We start from the raw sequence: 18020 nt of genomic DNA, 5'->3' as shown, positions 1-18020 counted from the left end.
GGTCTTATGCTTTACTAACAGTTCAATGGAGAAATCTAGGGATCCCCACCCCATGCTTTCAAAGAATACCTTCTGTTGGCCTTCACGGTCTTCTTCTTTGCTTCAGCTCTGTTAGGATTCCTAATACTAGACAGGTCAACACTAAACATAGTGAAAGAATGACACCAGCAGCATAGCTGCTGTTAACAGAATTTATTTATTTTACATTTGTTTATTGGAAAAGTCCGACTTGCATTGAAGCCAATTTTCAGTGGAGGCTCAAGGAGAAATGCTCCAGATGCATGTCTTTGTAATGTGGGAGGAAAGAGGAGCACCCGGAGGGAACCCACATGGACGCAGGGAGGGCATGCAGACACCGCACAGAAGGCATCCCAGCCAAGAATTGAACTGGAGAACCTCTTGCTATGTGGCGACAATGCAACTGCTGCATCACTGCCCTGGCCAGAAGACAGGAGTCACCAAAACACCTTATCTCTAAACTTTGAATAAATCTAATTCTATAAAATAATGATATATAATATAGACCATTTGCGGGGGCTTTGCTCCAGCTAATTTTGTATTATCAGTTCTAAGCTGCACACTCACTGAGATAAATGCAGAAATTAGTCTCCACAAATCTCCAGTCTGCCAGGAAATGAAAACATTTTAATGTACATCATTGTCTTTCTGTCTTACAAATGTAGGAGTCTGAATATTATTTGCATTGGTTCTTTAAGGTCAGTAGATGTGGACATAAATGGCACATGTTCCCACTTGATCTGCCGTAAAGATTTCAGTTTTGTACTGTGGGTGTTATTAGAACTGCATCACTATTCCAGGTCTTCAGTTTTGTTGCCAAGAATATTCTTATGGTGTTTGTAGATTCTTATGACAGCTGCAAATGTTTGTGCCAATTCAATTAAACTTTTTTTGTGCATTTAGAAAGTGTCACTCCAAATCACAAGTCCTTAAGAATCTGATCTACTATAATGATTAGCTTGTTGTTCTTCTGAACCAATGAAATGGGGGCTGATGCTGCCACTAATACTACTATTTTGGGTATTGATAGCTGTCAAATGTGCTGCTGAAACAAGTTTTCAAACAGCATTTATCCTTGCAGAACTTGTAAGTCTAGCTAACTCTTGAGATTTTCTTACTGACTTTAAATTCCTGTTTTGTAGTAGAAGGTTTCAGAATTGTGTCGTTTAGGTCTCCACATGGAATTTTACTCTCAATTTGTCTACTGCTACAACTGTCATTTGTGATTTCAGTCAGTGATCTGTGCTTCCCCTTTTAATTTAGATATAGTTAACTGAAACTTAAACTTGTTAACTCAGCTGTAATCCTTCACACTGCTTGTTGTGGTTCTCAGAGCACATTAACTGCCCATAAAGGCATGGAGACAGTTTGTTTTATTCCTTTTTTGTCTTTTATCCCTGCTGCGTACTGAAGATTATTCTCCTCCCAGCAAATCAAAACATTCATTACCCATCATCAGGGTCAGGGTTGACTGAAAGGGGCTGTCATGTAGACAGCCATCAGGGATGGTTCAGATTTTTTTCTTATTGTACATCACCTTGAACAAATCTGTCTCATGAGGGAAGGGGTCTTACAATGGACTGAACTTGCTGGCCCCGCCTCACTTTTACAAAGAAGCGTACCACAATGCAGCCCTGTCTTCCCATCTGCAAGCATGGACAGTGGTTCCCCATCTTTGTGGAAAAATCCCACCAGGTCATGCATGCCATTGCCCACCTGCCCCAATATCACCCCATGAAAGAGGTGTGAGAGCTATGCTCCTGTATTCATATCCCTCTTTGCTGGCCTCATTTAGTGCCAGAGCTGCTAAACGAACCCTCATCACCTGGGTTGATGCCAGGTTTCCATCCCTGTGTGCCACAGAACTAAGCTTATGGGAACAGAGAGACAACTGTTGATTTTACCAGTTATGGTCCCACCTTGAGATTTACAAGTCTGGCTAGTTGTCTATTTTCTTACATGATCCTGCAGTCTAAAGCATGTTATAGTCAATATTTGTGATATATACAGACTCCACATTTGTTTGGTTTGTGCCACTGAGTGCTATTTAATTAGTCATGTGATTTGTTTGCCTGAATACTAGCAGAACAATTAATTCAGATTGGTATCTTTGTGCCAGCTAACTCTGCTCTCCAAAGTGGCAATTAAAATAAAGTTATATTGCCTGTTAGACAATCTTAAACCATTTGGGTCATCATTGGTAGACTGTGGTGTACTTTAGTCTCAGTTTGCTAGTGAGTTATGCTCTGACAACTTTCTATACTCATAGCTAACCTAAGGGTGTCTTCCCTGTGAGGGCCAATGAATGCATTTCTCACAATCCCAAAACTCCATGTGGTATCTGACAGTGATGTTCACTTTCATCAGTTCTTCACAATGTTCTGAGCACCAGTGGTCTCTAGCTGTGCTGGTGAACTTGTTGTTGTACAGTGGTGTGTGCTACATTTCCTGGCTATGCCTAATATTCATTCTTCAGCATTGCAGAACCGTTTTTGAAGAAATATTTAAAAAGTTGATTGAATCATCAAGTTATGTCTGCTTCCTTAAAATCATTGAGCAAGTATGTGTGTCATAGGAAAGCAACACTAGAATATTACCACATACAGTGCTTGATGTGTTTAAGTTCTGACCACAATATGGGAGATTGTGAAAATGATTCAAGTTTTAAATAAGTCACTTCAATAAGGCATTCAATAATTCATGTTTAACTAAATAGTTACTTAAATGGTTATAAAAAAGAACTGAGAAGAAGCATAATTTCTAGACTGAGAAAAGATGGAGGAAGGAGAAAATCTGCAAGAAATAGCCTGAAACTTCACAAAAACAAAGAATTCAAGCTCTTACATTGTCATAATATAATCCATGGAAGAAGCTATAACTTCAACAGTGGGACATAATAATACTGTCTTACAACTTGCCCTCAAATCACTTAGAGAACCTTCAGTAACATTGGTGCTTTAGTCTTAACTAAAGCAGGCACTTCCACTGATATCTTCCCGTATATTAGGTGTGCAACTAAGAATAAGCCCTCTGGCATGATAAGAATCGAAAATGGCAGGACGATTCAACCAAGTACCAGACCTTCGGTGTTCTCCCTGTCTTTATTTTGATTACAGCTTTCAGTAGATAAGAGATTTAAAGTCATTTTAGCACAGTCGTAGCAGGGTCCTGTGGTGTTTGCCTTGAAATGCTAATGTGTGTCTGTGTTTCTGCTTGCCTCATTTGAACCTACTTTAGTACTTAAAGTGTATTGTTCACTGTATGAAGCAGCTCTGTGTTACAATTAATTTCATTTCCAGATATACTCCTCACATTAAATTTGCAAGTTATTTTACAAAAAGAAAAGTTAATGTTCCATTGCTTGATTTTTTAGTTTCACTCAGTATTCTCTGTAATGATTTCCACTAAATGATGCCATGGTAGGTACCGTGCCATGATTTGCATACAGCCACAAAGCATCATGGATAAGCAAGAACAGCTTACTTCTTTAGAAGAGTAACTTCTCACTTGTGGTTTCACTACTACAGTATCACATGTTGATTTTCAATGCAAGGTATTCAGTCTGCAAGATACAATTGGCAGCATGTCTTTTTACGAATTAAGAAAAGCCTACTGATCCATTTAGCAGAAGAATACAGTAATGGATACCTTAACACAGGTAGTGAGGAACTGTGTGTTCAACCTTTCATGATGTCATGAAGTTGATTTTCAGCTCAAAGAAACATTTCATTGGGTTGTCCTTATCAACAAAATGAAATGAAATGCAAAAACCAACACTGTTTGCATCAAAAACTGCATAATTTGGTGTCATATATAGTAAGCAGGTTATATCCTCCTTCAAGGATCTGTTAATTGTAATTGCTTCAGAACATGATCGATGCACTTTAAAATGGCCCAAGGGAAGATAAGATGACACAGGAGCCTTTCTCCTCTCTCCTCTGTGGGTGAGGAATGACTGTGATGACATCATATCACAGTTATCTTCATGATAACTGTGGGTGAGGAATGACTGTGATGACATCATATTACAGTTATCTTCATGATAACTGTGGGCGAGGAATGACTGTGATGACATCATATCACAGTTATCTTCATGATAACTGTGGGTGAGGAATGACTGTGATGACATCATATCACAGTTATCTTCATGATAACTGTGGGTGAGGAATGACTGTGATGACATCATATCACAGTTATCTTCATGGTAACACCTCCTCATAATTATTATGCTCTTTTCTCCAAGATATGAGCATTTATGGGACTGTAAATTTTATGGGAGAATTGTTTATATGGTCTACCATGACATGTGCTCAGGTTTCCACAATCTAAATATAGGAGCCCTATGTTTAAAGTGTTCAGAGATGTACAGAAACGTATTAGTGTGTACTGATAAGTACTGAATGTGGTTCAGAAATCTATTGACCTAACACATATCACAGGTTAACTTGCTGTCTTCTGTGCTTAAAACTAGCAAATCCCTTCATATAGGTACACCACCTTTTAAAACAGTGGTGAGGTTGCTGGATGTGTTGTCGATAAAGGTATAAACTTGAAATAAAGTAATAATCTGCACAATGAACTTCCTATTTCACATGATTTCCTATCAGAATAAACTGTTAAGGCAGATATGGGATACTTATGTAAAGCAGCACAGATTCATAAAAGAAAAAAAACAGACTGCAGGATTAACAAAAACTGCATATAGAATAGGGGTACCAACTTTATAATATTCCAATAATCCAGTACAATGGATGGTGCAACGGGAGTGGGTGTTAGAAATACACCTAGTTAAGTCTGAGAAAGAGCTAGAAACACACCTAGCTAAGTCTGAGAAAGAGCTAGAAACACACCTAGCTAAGTCTGAGAAAGAGCTAGAAATGTCAAAACCACAGATGCTAAATGTAACTGGTTCAGGATATTTTGTATATGGTTAGCCAACTTCAGGTATACTTACACTCCAGTGGGCCAACTTGATAGAAGCACTGGGAACTAAGGTCGGGTGGCACGATGCCTGGGTAATCCTATGGGCTAGGCTTCTAAAGGCCCCAGGGACATTAGCCTAGTACATACCTATGAACCTATGAACAACATGACAAGAACAACAAGGCATAATTACTGAATCTTCTAGCTGTGCACCATCCTTCAGGCCCTTACTTTCAAATTATCTATCTATTGTGCCTGTAAAGGATATTGTCATAGAAATCTACCTTCGGTTTAGCATCTCCTGTCCACAAAACACATCTGAGACTTCAAAATGCTTTCATTGTTTCAACCCTGTGTTATTACAACCATAAAAGCAATCATTTGATGTGTTATTACAACCATAAAAGCAATCATTTGATAACACATTGCAAAAAATACTGCTTATACATGGAACACATAAAAATACCCAGTTGTTGGGTGAGGTTACGCTACTTGAGAAGAGGACTTCTTGTCTCACTAAAGAGAATGATGATTGCAGTCATCTTCCATTAACAGACAATGATCTTGGATAGTCTCTGATTGTGCCTGATAGCTCAAAAGATAATTCCCTCTCTGATGACAATTCTAAATTATTAACTAAGTATCTGACTGCTCCTCAGTTTTATTTTGGTACTATGATCAACAGTTCTGTAAACTATTGGAGGGGTATATAACCTTAGTGATCAGATTGCTTTGATAAAAAATAAGCTTTTTCGGTTCACATATTTACAGCCTGACACTTCCTATTTATGTAAATGCTTAACAGTTCAATGTGTAACCAACGGTCACCGTATTTGGAAGCTCCTTAACAAAATGATTTCAGGCTTATCACTACATAATGAAACACTGATTTTCATTTTGGCAATTTTCTGCTTGAAGATACTGAAATAGTTATTAAAGATAATTCATTTTTGATATACAAGCTTAATGATGAAATTACAAAGCTGGAAAAACTTATTATTGATGACTTGTTATTTTCGTCTCACAAATTTGAATACGATGCTCTGTTTTTCTTGCTGGAAGATCATATTCTTAAGATTGTGCAGAGGAAAACTAAGAAATTTGATAGGGTTGAAAGTGAATATTATTTACTCATTACATCTTCAGTTGTTTCTGTGGTTTCAGCCTACTGATGTCTGTAGTCATCAAATATTGCTTGTTCATATCTTCTTTTCCCATTAGGAGTTGCCACAGCAGAACAATGGTCTGCAGAATAATTGGCTGTGAAGTTTTACAGTGTTAAGTTGCCAGCCCAGTGCCCAACCTTCCACAGAAGGCACACACTCACACCTAGGCTAATCCACCTTCAGCATGTCTTTGGAATGTGGGAGGAAACCAGAGCACCTGGAGGAAATCCGCATGACCACAGGGAGGACATGCAGATTCTGCACAGAAGATACCCCAGCCGAGAATCGAACCAGAGACCCTCTTGCTGTGAGGTGGCAATGCTAACTGTTGCACCACTGCAGCCACCCACAAATATTGCTCGTTTATATATGCATTAATAATTCTAAAATCATGCTACATACAAAGTATTAAAATATTTTATCTTATAGCTTACACAATGGCAAACATAACTGTTGTGATATTTGACCTCTGGCTAGTGCAGGTAAAGAAAGACTAATCATTGTTCATACAATATTTATTTATACTGTCATTACTGTCATTGTTTTAAATATCTCAATACCCAAGTAGGACAGACAGAACTGCTTCACCTCGTTTGAAAGCTCTCAGCTGGATGAACAAAATGCTGCTGACACTATCTGTGTAACTTGAATGGTTGCTGAGATATTGTAAGTTATTTACAAAATATTACAAATGTAATAGTTACTGTGTTTGCTGTGACTTAAAAATGCAGTTTAAGCCATAAAACCTAAAGAATACTACCACTATAAAAATAGTTTGGGCTAAAGTGTTTGCCATTTGTACTTCACCATATGGTTCCAGAGATATGAACATTTGAAATGTGAGGACATAATTTGATTCTGTGAAAAGGCTTAGGCTCCACCCATTGGATGTTACAGTGCAAACTTCCAGAGCTCCATTAAAGGGAATGAATTAATAAGAAAGCTTATCCATCCCCCCAAGTAAGAAAAAATAGTGTTCTCCCGAGATTAAGCGGAATGTTAAACACAACACTGCCAATCATTCAGGTGATTCTGAGTGTGCAATCTTGAGGGCAGCACACGTACTTCCTATCAGGATAATAACTTGAGGCACCATTTTAATATGGAATCTCATCCGCCAGATCTAGATGATTTTTTAGACTAAGAGGTCCAAGAGATTTTTGAACTTGAACAACATTTACCAGAAGGGGAAGAACCTACTATACAATCATTGAAGCGCCATTTGATTCTTAGGTTAGAAGCAGCTGCAATTTGTAAGGACTTTGGGACTTTTAAATTAATACCCATTACATCTACAGTTCTGATATTTTATAAACAACAGTTTCAAGATATCTAATTTTATTGATCTGGTATCTGTTTTCTGTGACACATTTTTCTTCCTTAAATTATTATTTATGAATTATTAATTAATTTTCCTTTTTTACTTGATGGATGGCCTGACTTAAGTGAACACTAGCACAGAACTTAATGTGTTTCAGGGAACACATTTAGCTCATGTTAATAACTTTAAGAGGTTAATTTAATTTCTCATTGCATTCTGATTTAGCTGCATTTCAGATTATTTGTGAACAAGAAATGGGGGCTAGGTTTGTATCCTGTCAGCCCAAAAGGTATTTTTGTTTTACTCAAGATGAAACTAAGGTGCTTAATGAATTAACAGGAAAAACAATATATGTTATGAAACCTTACATGGGTGGGAGGATTATGTTAGTTAATTTGATTAATTATATTTCTAAAATGAGGATTATTTTAGTTAATTTCATTGATTATTTTTCTAGAATGTTCTCTTTTTTAAATAACTATTACTTTTATTCTCTTATTTCTCTTAAACAATTAAATATTACTTATTAAATTATTCAGGCCTAGCAAAATTAGATACCTGCTGTTAACTACCACAGCTCTTAACTTGCAACTAACTTACTTTGGCCCATACACTTCTAAATCAACTTGAAAAAAAAAACCTGCTCTTGAAAACCTTCTACTCCCCTACACTAGTACCCAGTCTTTATGCTCAAATAATAAATAATTTTTAAAAGTTAAAAATCCAGTAATGCTGCAGGAGATTAACTCTATTCAACATGCATAGCCAAAATCTGGAATTCGTTGCTGACAGATATATGGACAACTACAACTGCTCTGCAAAGACTCAAATCCCATTTATTGAATAAAAAGCTATGCTTATAAACCAATCGTTGATAAAGAATAGTTGTGTAAAATCGTACTATAACATGAATAGAATGACATCTTATGGCTTCCTTCCTGCAACCCCCCTCAATATCTAATTCCTCTATCCCCTATCCCTTATTCTCCTTATCTTCAACATTAGTCCTTTCCTTTGCAATAATTAGTCTGACTCAGACTCTGCCCCCAAAACTCCCTACAACTTTTCTCAAATATTAACTGATCTATTATCTATTTACTATTATCTCTCCCTGATAATATAATATTATTTACCTGTGTTGTCTCTCCATAGTTATGCACATACATAAAGTTATGTGGTATACAGAAATATTAGTATCTACTATTATTAGAAATATGTATTAACCTTATTCTATATGTGTAACATTGATGTATCAAAAACTCACTGTATGTATTAATCTGTATCCATCTGTTACTTCTCTGGTGCAATGTTTTGAAATGTACAATTGTTCTGTTGTAAATATGGAGATTTTCTCCCTGGGCCTCCACTGAAAAAGGACCTGTGTCTAGTCAGACTTACCCGGTAAACAAATGTATAAAAAATAAATAAATACATTTTTCATTTATTTTTGAATTAATTTTTGTCAGAACAGGTTACTGAATATTTGAAAGTTGAACATCCTCTGACCCCATGTTTATTTGGAATTTCCAAAATACATAACACTTATTGGATCCACCATTGTATCCTATTAAAGCAACTGGAGTCAGTAAAACTGAACCACTTGCATGCTTCACTGACATCAAAAGATTTCTTGATTTATTTTCTACAGTGTTAAAAGGTTTGTGACATTTGTTATAGATTATAACTTCTTTTGATGAAAGCTATATTTTTCTTACAGATGATGTTGTTTTATTTTCTATTATACCCCATGACTTTGGTCTTTTATGGTTTAGGGAGATTTGGGTCTTTTATTTCTTTGAAGGATGTAGATTCAATATATGAATTTATGTCCATAGTACCAATTTTTTTATGTTTGAAAATTAGTTTTTTTAAATATTAGTCTAGGGCAACCATTGGGGTATCATCTTCTCCCCATTTCTGCTAAATTGCTTCTTGTTTTAGGGAAAACAGTTTGTATTTAGAACTGAATATTTTCAATATGAGCATATTTATTTAAGATATCTTGATGATGTATGTTTTATTTTTAAGGGTGGTGAATAGCAGATGAGATACTTTTTTAAATGTTTTAAATGCTATTCAAAATGTTTGCCTTTTACTCACACATGATCAGCTACAAAGATCAACTTTTTTGATATTACTTTATTTATGACTTTTCAGTTACAAAGATTTGAGTTAGTAATTTACAGAAAACCAATGCTCATAAACACTTATGACCACTATACTAGAAATCATCTAGTGTGCATTTGGAAGAATATTAAAAGACAGTTAGTCTGAATATAAAGGTTAGCATCTCAAGAGACTGATCATTTTTTTAAATATTGAGATTTATAGACAGTTGTTCTAATATAAGGTTTATCCAGTGTGGTTCTGGTTTGTATTGTGGCAGAGAAAGACAAAATACAGAGTAGCAGTCTCTTTGCTTCCATTTTAAAGAACTCTGTTATAGTTAAGAAAAGTAATATGAGTTGCTATATTAATAGAATAGTGCTTATTTTTTTCTACTGATGCTAGTTTAATTGTCTATTTTAAATAAATATGCTGTATTTTGAAAGGTTTAGGATCTAATTTTGAGATTTGTGGGGACTAACCTAAATTTACTTATATGAATAAATTAAATATAACTTGAGCACTAATCCAGACCATCTTTTTTTGGAGAAGGTTCTCCTGCACCCTAGTGGCAGGAGTGTGCAGATCGAAGACTGCTAGAACGGGGCTTACTTTTTAGCTTTTTATTGGTTAATTGGTTAATTTGTTTAAATCAGTTTGTTCATTTGCTACTGTTATATTAAAAAGATACACTTTATGCATCGCCGCTTAGCTAGGGTTAAACTATTCCCAACGCCATAAAGCCTGCTCTTCAAAATTTCCCTTAGAATTAGCCAGTTTTTTAGTTTTAGCACTAAAATCTGTTTCTTTGAGCGCAGCACTTGTTCAGAACTTATTGTAAGCACTAAATATGCTACAAATTACTACAGCACTTGACTTTCCTCACTTGTCTAGAGGAAAACAGTTTTTAGTACTTAATAAATAAGCACCTATCCAGGCATGTCTAATGATCAGCTCCTGGTGTTTTCTGCTGTCTACCTGATGAATCTGGGCATCTTCGGACAATGCAGCAATTGCCTTATGTACACAGACAACCTCTCAACCTACCACCCAACATTACAACCTGTGAGAGGTGCACTTATATAGCCAAACTGGAAGCAAAGCTCTCTTCACCCAAGACTGGACTAGACAGTCAAGAGGAGAAGGTAAACACTTGCACCACACCAGACTCATCACACAGTCCCTCAAAACCTACACCACCAAAACACACACATAGAAACACAAAATACACACCTACATTCATGGAGAATCTCAGTAAAAATCTACTCAAGCAAAAGAGACCTCCAAAGCAGAAATGCAAGCAACCTCCAACCCCCAACACAAATAACACATAGCCCACAAACTCAGTGTGCCACTCAACCACAGCCCATAAGGCATAACAACGTACCCAGCACTCTATTCATAGGTGACTCCATAGTCAGGCACACTGTTGTTCCACTCACCAGGCTAAACAAGGAGAAAGTTGCTGTCAGCTGCCTGCCGGGTGCCAGGATCTGCCACATCGTGCATGCACTCAGGTCATTCCACAACAAGTAGAAATATGACTCTGTCATTGTCCATGTTGGTGTGAATGACCTGAGACTTACCTCCCTGGACTACATGAAAAGAGACATGGAGGAGCTCTCTGATCTTGTAGCCCAGGCCGGTATGACCCTAGCCCTGAGTAGCATCTTGCCATCACCCAGAATGATACCACAGTACAAGGACAAAATGATTGACTTCAACAATTGGCTAAGCTTCAGGTGTCATTCTAAGGGGATCCAGTATCTGTCTGCCTGGGATGACATGATTGACAGACCACAATGCTTTGCCAGAGATGGCCTGCACCTGTCGCCCTTAGGATTCTGGATACTGGCTAAGGCTCTTGCCACCCCAATAGTGCCTTTTTTAGGCAAGGTTCAAATGACAAATTCATCACCTTAACAGGTAGAAGCAAGCAAAATCTGAGGGTAATGCTACTCAATGCTAAAAGTCTAAACCTTAAAATGCATTCACTCAAGGCACTCCTTAAAACGGAGAACAACTCTTTTGCTCAATGTTTTCTGAAATTCATAAATTCCAATGCCTTGGATCAACTTATCCACACCCCACACTTTTGGAGGATGTCTGTGTCAGCTGGAGAGTCAATTATAGCCCTTAGTTTGCAGTCGTCTGCGAACTTGGTCAGCCATAGTCTTCCAGTGGTTGTCTGTACCTCTGAGAAGTATATGTCGAACAGGAGGGGTCCTAGGACTGAGCCCTGGGGAATGCCACTTGTAACCGGTTTAGAGTAAGACCTAGCTCCTGCAACTCTTACTATGTGGGTTCTGTCCGTCAGCCCAGTTGGCAACCCATCTCGTGATGTAGGGGTTTATGTTCAGGCTGGTGAGCTTATCTATAATACCTGAATGGGGAATGGTATTGAAGGCCTTTGCGAGGTCTCGGTAGGCTGTGTGGACCACCTTTCCCATGTCTATAGCCTTGGTAACTGTCTCAAAGATGTCCACCACGTTTAGGAGGCATGATCTTCCCTTGACAAAGCTGAAATGGGTAGGGTCCAGTGTTTAGAGGTACCCACTGTCTCAGTTAATGAGATCCATGATGATGCGCTCCATAACCTTGCAGACCAAGCTAGTCAGGCTTATAGGGTGATAGTTCCTGGGGACTGTTGTGGCTCCACCTTTGTGGAGCAGAATAACAGTTGCTGTGCACCACTCTATAGGCACATAGCCTGTGGAGAGGCTGAGTTTGAACAGTGTGTTTAGGTGAGGGGTTGGTTCATCTTTGAGCTCGTGTAGGACGCAGCCTGGGACACTATCTGATTCCATTGATGCTGTGTTTTTGGCTTTAGAGAGGGCTGTTTTAATCTGAGTGTCTGTGATTTCAGGGACACTACATTCTTCTGGTATGGTTATGGGCCTTTTTGGGGGTGAGAGGGGGTGAAGTTTGCACTGAATCTGTCTGCCAGGATGTTGGCGATATCGGTGGGGTTCAGTGTATTTTGTGCCATTCTGCACTAACTCTGAGCAGATATTAGAATTGCCACTTAGATTCTTGACATAGCTAAAGAATGTCTTGTGATTATCTTTGGAGTCCTTGGCAATTTTTCTTTTGAAGCTAGCCTTGGATGATTTTATGAGGGATCATAGTTTCTTGCAGATACTGATCAGGATGTCTTCCCTTCTTGGGATTTTACTCTTTTCTGTACTAGTGTCCTCCTTCTATTGTATAGCTTGTTTATGTCAGGGGTCCACCAGACTGGTTTCCATTTCTTGGAGGAGTGAGTCTTGGTTTTGCTTGGGATAGCATGATCCATGCATTCTTGTAGGTACCCATAGAGTGCTTTAGTAAAGGATTTTGCAGCTTGGACAGCACTATCCTTTAGCATGGGAGCTTTGAAAATTTCCACCACAGTCTTAAGTAACGTGAAGTTTGCTTTTGAAATGTTTTTCATGGTGGTTTCTTTGACTGTGGGTGGGGGCGGAATGTGGATATCCAGAGTGATTATTTTATGGACAGATCTAACCAGTGAGGGGTTGACATCTGGTGTGGAACACCGGTTGCCCATGTTGGTGATGACCAGGTCCAATATCTTGTCGCCTCTGATGGGTGTGTTGACCATTTGATCCAGGGTGTTTGAGTTTATAAATTCTAGGAAATGTTGGGCAAGGGAGTCAGTACTTGAGTAGTTCTCCCAGTTAATGTTTGGGTAATTAAAATCACCCAATATCAGGGTGTTTGGTAGGACCTTTATGTTTCCCAGTGTTTCCAGAAATGCGGAATGGGGGTCCTAGGACATGTTGGGTGATCTGTAACAAGCTACAATTTGAATTGCAGTTTTGCCCATTGTTAGTTGCATGTGGATTTTCTCTGAAGCATTGTGCTGTGCCACTAACCTGGAGGTGTGGGTATCCTTGATGAATATGGATGCGCACCTGCCTTTTGTATTTCGGTCCAGGTTTTGTGGCCGAAAAGTATGGTATGGGTTGTAGTCTGGTAGTGCTGGGATGCTCTCTGGAGTCTTAAACCACTTTTCTGTTACCGCACATATATCAATTTTCTCCATACTGAGGAGTGCCTCAAGTGTGTGCATTTTGAGGTTTAGACTTCTGGCATTGAGTAGCATTACCCTCAGTTTTTTGTTGCTTGTGCTATTTATGGTGGTGGGTTTGTCTTTTGAGCCTTGCCTAAAAAAGGCACTATGGGGGTGGCAATAGCCTTAGCCAGTATTCGAAAGCCTAAGGGCGACAGGTGCAAGCCATCTCTAGCGAAGTAGCATGGCTTTTCGAGCATGTCATCCCAGGCTGACAGACACTGGATCCCCTTTGAATGACACCATAAGCTTAGCCAATTGTTGAAACTGATATTTTTTTCTTTATACCATAGTATCATTCTTGGTGAGGGCAGGATGCTACTCAGTGTCAGGGTCATACCGGCCTGTTGTACATGATCAGAGAGCTCCTCCATGTCTCTTTTCATGTAGTCCAGGGAGATACAGCTCAGGTCATTCATACCAACATGGACAATGACAGAGTCGTATTTGTGCTTGTTCTGGAGTGACCTGAGTGCTTGTGTTATGTGGCAGATCCTGGCACCTGACAGGCAGCTAACAGTAACCTTCTCCTTGTTCAGCCTAGTGAGTGGGACTTCAGTGTGCCTGACTATAGAGTGACCTATTACTAGTGTGTTGGGTATGCTATTTTGCCTTAAGAGCTGTGATTGCGTGGCACACTGGTTTTGTGAAGATGTGTTTCATGGTTTGTGTTGGGGGGGGTGGTAGTTGCATGGATGTCTGCTTTGGAGGTCTCTATTGCTTTTGCAGATTTTTATTTAGACCCTCCAAGTATGTTTTCCTGCATTTATGTGTGTTTTTTGCCGGTGCTGATTTCATAGGTCTATGTGAGACTGGTGGTGTGATGCAAGTAATTCCCTTCTCCTCTTGACTACCTGGTACATTCTTGGGTTGAGAGAGCTTAGCCTCCAGTTTGGCTATATAATTGCATCTCTCGCATGTATTAGTGTTTGGTGGTAGGAGGAGAGGGTTGTCTGTGTACATGAGACAGTTGTAACATTGTCTCAAAATACCCAGATTCACCAGTTGGACTGGAGAGTACACCTGAAACTGCCCTTTGGACATGCCTGGATAGGTACAGTGAACTGTTTTACTGACTGACTGGTAAGGTCGAATAGAGAGGGGGGGTCTAGTGCTAAGGTTTATTAGTGTTTGCTATGAGTTTTGAGCAAGTGCCAGGCTGAGAAGTGAATGGTTTGAGTGTCTACATTGAAAGTTTGTCTAGTTCCAAGGGAAAAATTGAAGAGTAGACTTTGTGGAATCGGGAATAGTTATATCCTAGTTAACCGGCACCGCCCAGCATGCAAAACCACATAAATGCGGGTTTTATGGCAGGAAAATGAAAGAGATAGAAATTAGCCCAAAATGGCCAATAAAGTACTAATTTCTGGGATGAAACCACTCCTCCATGGACAGATAGGATGCTCAAAGCTCCCCTCTCTCACAGGTGAACAAATAAACTTCCTTCTATCCAAGTAAGGTATAGGCAAACACAGAAATTTGTAGCACAGCCCTGAATTCAGCACTAACCTGAAAACTGCATTATACTAGCTTAGAAAGGTAGGAGAACAAACATTTTTTTTTCTTTCAGAAAATAAAGCAGATACAATTAAAAAAAACACTTTAAATGCACAGAAATGGCTATCACACTTGAGTGTGTAGCCTACAACAGTTAAACACGTAATTTAAACACAAAAATGACTTTGTTAATGTGCAGACAGTAAAATAAGTACAATATGTAGGTGAAACAAGCTTTTTAAATCACAGAGACTAAAAAAAATCAGTGTTTTAGGCAAAATTAGCTAAAGGCAGCAAGAAAATGCCAAAAAATGATACTTAATCACTTCAAAGTCTCTCATTTGTTTCTCTGCTGCTGTAGAACTCTGCAGGGCACCAGGTAGGAGCTTGCTGAGCTGTATACAAGTGCAAAAACCTCACAAATGTGGGTTTTATAGTAGGGAAATGAAAGAGCAAGATATTCCCTTTCCCTTTTCAGACAAGTTTAATAAGCACATGTCTCTTATCTTGAGGAATCTCTCCATATTTATCTGACTTAGTAAATAATATATATAATGGTACTGCTAAAGTGTTCTCAGGTCATTATTACTAATTCTGTCTCCTCCATGTGCTTTGTTTGGATCCAGCTTACACAGTTCTTTTTCAATATAATCTAATTTGGTACTTACGTATTATCGCAACCAGATTTTCGCGATAATAGCACTTGCTTCCCCATGCGGAAATCTAAAAAGAAATGTATGCAAAATCACACCGACAATGTCAACGTCATCCAAAAACATTGTTTAGGTAGCAAAAACATTGTAAATTTAAAGGAACGAGTGCTTGTTTCAAGCTATCCCCTTTTCCAACATCTTGTCACTGTAAATACATTTTATACAGCAGCTATGTGTAATACACGTTCCATATCCCCAGCCGCGAGCCTGTAAATGTTGTCAAAGTTATACTTCAGATTAGTAAAGACGATCTATGTAGATATTCAGTGGTAGTGAACTAACCCCAAAAAATAACCTTTATAAATACAATGCATTTGTGGAATCTACCTAAGACAGAAAAGGAGTCAATAGCACTTTTTCAGCAATATGGCATTATATCAACAAGTAAAGAATGCTGTTCCGAACATTCAATGACATTATACTATGGGAAGCAGATTTTTTGGAAATGCAATACAGAAAAATGTTACCAACACATATGAGTTCAAGTGAGTAATTTCTTTGAGGGAAGTAGAATTAATTTTACCACCGCTGTCCGCTTCATTTATTGTTGGGCAAAGCAGATGACATCTATAAGTTTCTGTCAGGAAGAACTGGACATGGCTGACAAGACAGTCCTAGACTGGAGTAACTACTTACGTGATGTCTGTGTCTTAGGAAATGGAGAAAAAGGACAAGAAAGAAATCAGAGGGCCAGGGTGTATTGTGGAAATAGACGAGACTCTTTTTACTAGACGTAAAAGTAATGCTGGCCGTATTCTCCCTCAACAGCGGGTATTTGGAGGGATATGTAGGGAGACGAGAGACTTTTCTTGTAAAAGTTCCTGATAGAACAGCCGCAACATTATTTAATAAAATCAAAGAATACATTAAGCAGGGCACTACTATTTATTCAGATTCATGGCGGGCATATCAAACTCAACAACTAGAAGAAGCTGGTTTCAGTCATGAAAAAGTAAACCATAGCTACAACTTTGTAGATCCAAACACAGGAGTGCATACACAACACATAGAGAGAATGTGGGGATCTGTTAAGTGGAGAAACAAAAAACAGAGAGGCACAGCAAGACACCATTTGGACTCCTACCTAATTGAATATATCTGGCGTGAAACACAGCTTACACTAAAGAAAGACTTATTTGATGCAATCTTGACAGCAATAGCAGACAATTTCTCTCCAAACAAAAAGTGTAACCCAACAAGTGAACCATCTACAAGTGAACCATCTACAAGTATGCTTCCTTAATCAGCGATAAAATTTTTACAAATATGTTGCTCAAAAATATCCAGAAGACATCCACATGAATACTATGCAAAACATCCACAAAACATTGCAACAATAACTGCTAACCCCCCCAAAAAAATCAGTTTCTGTCAAATACTACAAGAATGCTCTTCGTAACTTTAGCATCCATCATCAAGACCTTCATCTCTGTTTGATTGTTTAGATTGCTATTACCTTTAACTTCAATTATTTCCTACGGTATGTCAAATAAAACTATTTACCAAAAAATGTGTTGCTCCAGATGTCTTCTTCTCAGGAAAAAGTTTAGCATCCAATTTCGTAGTAATCCATCACGCAGTAAAAACGAACGAACATTTCCCATGCGTCCTCAATTCACTTCTGCACTAAGACATCAGTGCAACCAATTTTGATGTACGCAAAGCAAGTTTCACATTTCTGCATTAATTTACACTACCAATTTGGGACAAACTACGTTGTACCCAATGAAAACATAAAATTCTCTTACGTTTAGTCCCACAATCCGTTTTTGGGCCAACAAACGTATTACCGCAACCGCGAAAATCTGGTTGCAATAATACGTAAGTACCTCTAATATGATTGTGGTATCTGAGGTTACCTGGATGTCACTAGGACAACTTATTACCCCCTTTTTGTTTAGCCAAGCTGATTTGCATAAGAATTTGTAAATATATCAATAAGATGTTGTGTCTGAGAATAAATTTTATAATTTACAGTTTATCAGTCTGTATGTCTTTATTCCTTCCACGTCTTAAGTATCTATAAAATGGTTTCCTTTTATGTCAATATCTTTACATACATTTTCTTCAAAATTTTCTTCATATTCTCTCACAGTGTGCTTAATTTGTTTGTCCAGCTTGTTTATTTCAGTGTTCAAAGTTGTAGTTTGACCTCTCTTCTATTAATTTTATTCCTTGTCTCTCATCTTAATCAGATATCTTGT

The sequence above is a fragment of the Protopterus annectens genome, chromosome 10.part0, assembly GCF_019279795.1.
Source record: "Protopterus annectens isolate FY-2018-M chromosome 10.part0, PAN1.0, whole genome shotgun sequence".
In the NCBI taxonomy this organism is placed as follows: domain Eukaryota; kingdom Metazoa; phylum Chordata; order Ceratodontiformes; family Protopteridae; genus Protopterus; species Protopterus annectens.
Note: the sequence above shows the minus strand (reverse complement) of the source record.